The 8,269-nt window shown below is 37.8% G+C and overlaps 1 pseudogene; it reads left to right on the plus strand.

The window, feature by feature from the left end:
- The first annotated feature begins 7,833 nt into the window (after window positions 1-7,833).
- LOC133753362 (large ribosomal subunit protein eL30-like) lies at window positions 7,834-8,269 on the plus strand (annotated as a pseudogene).

Consider the following 8,269-nt stretch of genomic DNA (forward strand, 5'->3'; position numbering starts at 1 on the left):
TTCAGTTAAATTTAGATTTAACGGGGATCACCTTTCATTTAAATTTAAACACCTAAGAATAATTGTGTGTTAATTAAAGAGTTCAACCAATAGTATTAAGTAAAACAAAAAAAAACATACTAAAAGGGATAAAGTTTTAAATTGTTCCTCAACCGTCAGGACAAGGGCTGATCAAGTCAAAATTTATATTTATTAAATAAAAGTTAAAAAAAAAACAAATATAGAAACCATTCATAAGGTTCCAGAGTAAAAGCAAACATGTTTTTTAATTAACTTTGTTTTTAATTTCTCTGGAAAACAATTTTAGGTAGTTAGCTAATCATCGTATTAATTTTTAAATTGTATTTATTTTCTTTATTTTAAAGGCAGCAAGGTAATCAAACAGACATTGACTAGCCACTGGTTCACTTCCAATTCCTGCAACAAATGACTGGACCAAAGCAAAGCTGTGACCTGGGAATTCAGGTCAGGACTCTCAGGTGGATTGCATGGACACAAGTACTTGAGCCATGACCTGCTGTCTCCAAGAGTGTGCATCAGCAGGATGCAGGAATTGGTAGTGGAGCCAGAACTCAAACCCAGTCACCTGAATACAGGATGCAGGCATTCCATTCTGTATCTCAACTATTACATAAAATGTTCACCACAATTATTTTGTTTTTTTACATTTGCATTTTTCACTGATTATATCATAAATATCATTCCATAGTAACATCTGGATATCTTCTTGGTATGCCTTTTTCCTCTCAAAGAAAGCTTTTATTTAAGGAATACAATCTTCATGCATTTCGTAAGTTCAACTTTAGGAATATAGTGATTCTTCCCACCATATCCTCCCTCCTACCCACACCCCCACCTTTCTTCCTCCTTCTCCCATTCCCAGTCTCATTCTCGACTAAGATCCGTTTTCGACTAAGTTTATATACAGAAGACCAATGTATACTAAGAGTTTAACAATTTGCATGGAAAAAAAAAAACTATTCCTCAACATTCTAGACAAGGGCTGTACAAAGTCATTGCATCTTGAAGTTAATTTCATTTCTTTTTTATAGAAACTTAATTAACATTAAATGAGTACCCAAGAATGATACATCTTTTGTGAGCACTTAGACATAATTACAATATAACTCTATGAGGGCAGAAGACCTGCGTGGGGAGTTAGTGCACAGTGACTTCTGTTGTTGATTTAACAATTAACACTCCTAGTTGATCACCCGAGGCTCTTGACATGAGCTGCACAGGCTATGGAAGTCTTTTGAATCCACAAACTCCATCAATATTCAGACAAGACCATAAGCAAAGTGGAAGTTCTCTCCTCCCTTCAGAGAAAAGTCTTGGTATGCCTTTTTATAGTTTCAGGTTATTTCATTTGATGAGTTTATTAAAATTTATTTTGTGAACATTTGTGTTATCCCTATGTTTTATAAATTAGCAATAGTGTTGCAAACAATTTGTCCATTCATGTCATTTATTATAACCTTTTTTGCTGAAGTAAATTGGGGCAGAATTTCTGAATTCCTTTCTGTTGGGTCTTAGTCCACCCGTACAAGGATGGACTGGGTCCGAGGAAAGGTAAGCGCGCCGCTCGCCCGTTCCCCAGCCTCCTGGTCCCGGAGACAATCAGACGCAGCGGGGAGCCAAGTCTAGCAAGGACTCAGTCACCTTCTGCATAATAGTACCTTTTATGACACAAAACTGCAGAGTCATTGGGGCAGGGCTAAGGACCAACCAATCACTTAAAAAATCACCTTATGGGGGGATTTCTATAGGACTAGCCCTATGTCTATACACTTGTTACTAGTTTTGTTACCTCCCTTGTTGTTGCGCAGCCAATTAGTTTTAGTGGTAAACAACTTTGGATTCCGCCCATCTTACTTCCTCTGGGCGCCATCTTACTTGGCTCCAGCTCGGGCGGGGGCACCCGGGCCGGGCCGGGCCTGGCCGGGCCTGGCCTGGCCAGGCTCATGCCCCACACTTTCATCTTAAGGGCTAACTGCATTTGCATTTTGCTGTTTATTGCCGAATTTTCCTTCATAGGACTTTGCACCAATTTGCATTAATAACAGCAATATGTAAGAATACATATGAGAGGATTTCAAAAATTTCATGGAAAATGCACCAACCAGGAGTGAAAGCTGGGGAAGATACATTGAGATTTGAGGGGGGTGGGGTTATGAATTAGTTATCTAGGAAAATAGGATGTTGTAATTGTGTAATTGTAATTGTGTTAATGGGCCATTTGAGGTTTTTAGTCAAACTGGTGTGGAGACCAGTTTATATAATTGTTTCTCCCCATTCACATTCAGTTGTATAAGTGCTGATGTGCAGTTGAGTTTGTTTTGATTAATTAAGTTGAGGGAAGAGCAGGGAAAGGGAACACAGGAATAGAAAGGAATAAAAAAATAGCCATGGAGTCTACCTTTTTTAAGATTTGTTTATTTATTAGAAAGTCAGAGTTACAGAGAGGCAGAGGCAGAGAGAGAGAGAGAGAGAAATCATCAACACGCTGGTTCACTCTTTAAATGGCCACTATGGGTGGAGCTAGGCCGATCTGAAGCCAGGAGCCAGGAGATTCTCCCAGGTCTCCCATGTGGGTGCAGGAGTCCAAGGACTTGGACCATCTTCTCCTGCTTTCCCAGGCCATAGCAGAGAGGTGGATTGGAAGAGGAGCTGCCGGGACTCGAACTGATGCAAATATGGGATGCCAGCACTGTATGCAGTTTTTACCGGCTGGGACACAGCCCCTGCCCCTGGATTTACCTTTTTAAAGTAAGTAAAAAGGATATCAATAAGATGAGGGGTAGATTAGATAAATGGATTTCAGGTAATGGTTGATTGCTAGTTTTGTTGTATGGGAAGGTATGAGCTTATGATATTAGCATGGATTATAGTAATTAAACATTTTTATCATTTATTTAGGATTGAATGTGTCTCAGGTATTGACAGTTGCAGTAGCTAGGTTATGTTTTTCTTAGTCATTTGAAATAAGTATTATTATAATATGCAATTTGAAATGAGAAGCTCATAGTCTGTCATTAAATAAGAAGTCAAGAGCCATCTGGGGCCCTGTGCCACACAACACACAAAAATAAGTCAAGATGTGGGCGAAGGTTGTGGTTCAGCAGGCTAAGCCACCACTTTGGACACCTGCATCCCATACCTGAGAGCCTGGGAGCCAGTCCTGGCTCCTCTGCTTTTGATCCAGCTTCCTGATAATGTGCCTGGGAGGCAGCAGATAATGACCCAAGTAATCGGGTTTCTGGCACCCATGTGGGAGTTCCTGTCTCCTAGTTTCAGCTGGCCCCAATTCTGTCTGTAGCGGGTATTTCAAAAGTGAACTAGTGAATAGAAGATATTCTCTCTCTCTCTCTCTCACTCTCCTTGCCCTTCAAATGAATATTTTTAAAAGAATGTCAAGATTGTCTCTTTTGATCGTCTTAAAAATGTTGGTGTGCTTTGTCGGATACTGGAATATTAAACTGAGAACTCCTATGAAATACAAATTTTATTGTTTTGTTTATCTTGCTTAATTTTCTCTGTAATTGAACATTTTTAATTGCCAATGAAGAGTTCATTGGTATTGCTGGGAAATCTCCTTCACAGCTGGATGGACATATGTTTGAGCGCCTGAAACAGTCTCCAGTTCCGTCCATTCAATCAAATTGTTGTACTTGGGAGAAGCACCCATTAGTAAAGAATATTCAGGAAATAAGGAAACCAATTCTGGTAAAATAATTTTTCTAACTTTTGCTTTCAACTTTCATGCTGAAATTTGATCAGGTATCTTACATGAAAAATTATTTCTTAACATCCATATTTTTACTGTCTTTTTCATATTATCCCTGTATGCTATATGTATACAGTTATCTTCTAGAATTTTCCTTATAACATTATGGTTATATCAAAAAGATTCTTCATGGGAGATGCTTGGTTAGTTGGCATGTATCTGTATGGCTTTACACATTTCTACGTTCAATAAGCATTTTAATATAAAAGTGCTTCAGAAAGATTATGGAAAATGTAATTAAATGATAGGTCTATTTTGATGCAAAAATTTTGAAATCTATGCATTTTTTACAGTATTAATTTTCCACAAAGTTTTTGAAAAACTCATCATAAGGAAATGTTTTGTACACAAGGCTACTTTGCAATCTTACAGTTAACTGCAGCCTCAAAGAGTATAGATATATTTGCAGAGGATCATTGAGATTGAGTTAAAATACTTTATACCTTTTACCCCCTACTGTGCTTCCCTGTCCCAGATTTTCCAGTAATTTTAGAATGAAAGAATTCAAAATTGAAACCTTACCACAAAGTAAGTAGACTTATACCCTCTTATATTTCATTATCTCTAGGTCAATATACTTGAGGTTTCAACAGGATGCTTCTACAGCCCTCCAAGTAAGAATGGACAATATGTGGAGGTAATTTGGTTCACACTCAGCAGTTGAATACTTTGCAACTTACTCACTGCATAGTAAATGGCTAAAAAAATACACAATACATATTATAATATGGACATGGCTGTATTTAAGACTTTGCTACATAAAAAGACAATTACAAAAATTTTTAAATATGCAGTAAAACATAAGTACAGGGTAGATGTAATAAGTAGCATGGAAAGTTGGCATAAAATCAAAGAGAAAATCCATGAAAATTAGATAGAAAAACACTGTGCAGTGGTTAATTCACATAGCTCTGTGTGGTGGCACTGAAAGTATGTAGGTACATGTCCCCAGTTCAAAGTTGGAACCTTCTAAAATAGAAAACCTTCAGGCTGGCATTGTGGCATAGTGGATTAAGCTACCACCTGCCAAAGCTGGTATCTCATATTGTTGCCAGTTGATGTCCAGGGTGCTCCATTTCTGATCCAACTTCCTGCTAATGTGCCTGGCAAAGCAGTAGAGGATGTCCCAGGAGATTGGGCCCTGCACTCATGTGGGTGACCCAAATGAAGCTCCTGACTCCTGGTTCCAGTTTGGCTCAGTCCTTGTCATTGCACTCATTTGGGGAGTGAACCAACAGATGGAAGATCTCTCTCTCTCTCTCTCTCTGTAACTGTATTTAAAATAAATAAATCTTAAAAAAAAGTAAAATAAAAATAACATAACATAGGAAGCCTGTAATTTCAACTTTGCATATATATACATGTATAATATATATATATATATATATATATTATACCATAGATAATGAGAACATCATTATCTGGCATTGTGGCTTAGTGGATTAAACTACCACCTGCCAATGCTGGTGTCTCATATTGTTGCCAGTTGACTTCCAAGGTGCTCCGTTTCTGATCCAACTTCCTGCTAATGTGCCTGCTTTTTGACTTTGGAACACTGTTAATTATATCTGATCATTTTTGACTAACATAAATGGCATATAATAAAAATCACATATTTAAAATGCAAAAAGTAAATTTTGACATAAGATATACTGCCATGGAACCAGCAATGTAGTCAACTAATAAACACATCTCTACTCCAAATTTCTTTATACACATTTGCAATTTCTTTATGCCATCCTTTCTTCCTCTCCCCAAATTAGCACTGGTTTTGTGCTCCCATATAAATTACTTTGCATTTTCTGTAATTTATAACTGGAATCAATTCTGAGCACAAGTATTTTGAGACTCATCCATTTTGCAAGTATCAATATTTTCTTATTTTTACTGCTTTGTATTATTATTTCATTGTATGCATAAACCACATTTTACTTATCCATGCACTTATGGATTGGTGTTTGGATGATTTCTAGATTTTCTGTTTTAAGTAAAGATACCATGAACATTCATGTACAAAAAGTTGTAAGAATGTACTTTCTTTACTCAAGGTTAAATATCTGGAAATGAAGAGCCTCTATCAAATGGTAGATGAATGTTTAACTATTTTAAGAAAGCACAAAACTGTATTCCAATGTGACTGGGTGATTTTATATTTGTACAATATATGGGTTATATAATTGCTCCACATCCTCAGAATCACTTAGTATAATCAGTCTTTTAATTATTGTAATTCATTTGTAACCATATATCGATGTGCATTTAATTTCCTTTTCCATGATAGCTTAGAATGGTTATCTGTTTATATGTTATATCTCCTTTGGTAAACCATTTCATATATTAAAATACTTAACTCATTTATTTATTGCAGATTCATTTTCTTAAAAATGTATCTTGGGTATAAGAGTTTTTTTTCAGAAATAATATTTGCAAATGCTTTATCCAAATCAGTGACTTCCCTTGATATTATGTAATGCCTCTTGGAAAACCAAATTTCAAGATGTTGTTTACATTTTCTTTTATAGATTGAATTATTCGTGCTATATCTAAGAAATCTCTGCCTCACCCAAGATTACAGAAATTTAGTTCACATATTCTTTCTACTACTTTCTAGGTTTTCTAGTTAAGTCTATATCCATTTTATGCTTGTTTTCAAATAGAGTGGAAAGGAAAATTACAACTACATATTCAATTTTTGTAGTACTTTGGTGGAAAAGACTATTTAGCTTCTCTCTACTGAATTTCTTTTGCATATTCATGAAAAAATAATTATCGATAGAGTAAAGGGTTCTGGAAAGCTGACCCAGTATGAAGCATAAAAATTCCATCTCTGTGGCCAGTGCTGTTGTGCTGCGTATTAAAGCCCCAGCCTGCAGCTCCAGCATCCCATATGGATGCTAGTTTGTGTCCCGCTGCTCCTCTTCCGATTCAGCTCTCTGCTATGGCCTGGGAAAGCAGTAGAAGATGGTCCAAGTCCTTGGGCCCCTGCACCCAAGTGGGAAACCTGGAAGAATCTCCTGGATCAGCTCAGCTCTGGCAGTAGCAGTCATTTAGGGAGTGAACCAGTGGAATGGAAGACCTCTCTCTCTCTCTGGCTCTACCCCTCTCTGTCTTTCAAATAAATAAAATAAATATTAAAAAAATCCATATTCACACTTAGAAAAATATTATACTGGCAAGATCTAGCTGTTGTAGTTATTTTGGAATTCTATAGTCAAAATCCTTGCAACTGTGAACCAAAAAATCTTTTTTATTGCTTCTTATTCATGCAGTTTATTTATTCTTATTTTCTGATTTCATTAGCTAAGTCCTCTAGTACCAGCTGGACTATGTTGTATTTTTCATTTTTCCTTCTGCTTCTAAATTTCTTCTGTACACTGGTTTGAGCCAATTTATTAAGCTGTGTTTTGGTGTGATTTTCTTCATATTATGTGAGTGATACTTGAGTAATACTTGAGTTTTTTGATTTGTGGGTTTTGGAGAATCTTGTCTTTATCTTTTTTTTTTTTTGGACAGGCAGAGTGGACAGTGAGAGAGAGAGAGAGAGAGACAGAGAGAAAGGTCTTCCTTTTTCCGTTGGTTCACCCCCAAATGGCTGCTACAGCTGGCGCACTGTGCCAATCTGAAGCCAGGAGCCAGGTGCTTCCTCCTGGTCTCCCACGCAGGTGCAGGGCCCAAGGACTTGGGCCATTCTCTACTGCACTCCCGGGCCACAGCAGAGAGCTGGACAGGAAGAGGAGCAACTGGGACAGAATCTGGTGCCCTGACCCGGACTAGAACCCACTGTGCTGGAGCCACAGATGGAGGATTAGCCTATTGAGCCGCGGTGCCTGCCAAGTCTTTATCTCTTCAAATGACTTTTTAATCCCCCTCCCTCAATCTCTAACTAAATATGTCTTAGTTTACTTGAAGTGGTCCAATGATACACAGATGCTCTATTCACTTATTTCTTATATTTTGTGTTCTCTCTTTTTTATTTCAGTGTGTTGTTATATGTTTAATTTTTAACTTAGATTTCCCTTTTCAATATGGCAAAGCCCGCTTTTCTCGCTCCCCGGCCATCTTTGCGGCTGTACTTGGTTGGAGGCCGTCCCGCACCTAAGGCAGGAAGATGGTGGCCGCCAAGAAGACGAAAACATTGCTGGAGTCGATCAACTCTAGGCTCCAGCTTGTGATGAAGAGCGGAAAATACGTGCTGGGGTACAAGCAGTCTCTGAAGATGATCAGACAAGGCAAGGCGAATCTGGTCATCCTCGCCAACAACTGCCCGGCCCTGAGGAAATCTGAAATGAGTATTAAGCCATGTTGGCCAAAACTGGTGTCCATCACTACAGTGGCAATAATATTGAACTGGGCACAGCTTGTGGAAAATACTGCAGAGTATGCATGCTTTCTATCATTGATCCAGGCGATTCTGATATTATTAGAAGCATGCCAGAACAGACTGGTGAAAAGTGAATCATGCAATTTTTTTCTTTAATAAAA

The sequence above is a fragment of the Lepus europaeus genome, chromosome X (genome assembly GCF_033115175.1).
Source record: "Lepus europaeus isolate LE1 chromosome X, mLepTim1.pri, whole genome shotgun sequence".
Taxonomy (NCBI): Eukaryota; Metazoa; Chordata; class Mammalia; order Lagomorpha; family Leporidae; genus Lepus; species Lepus europaeus.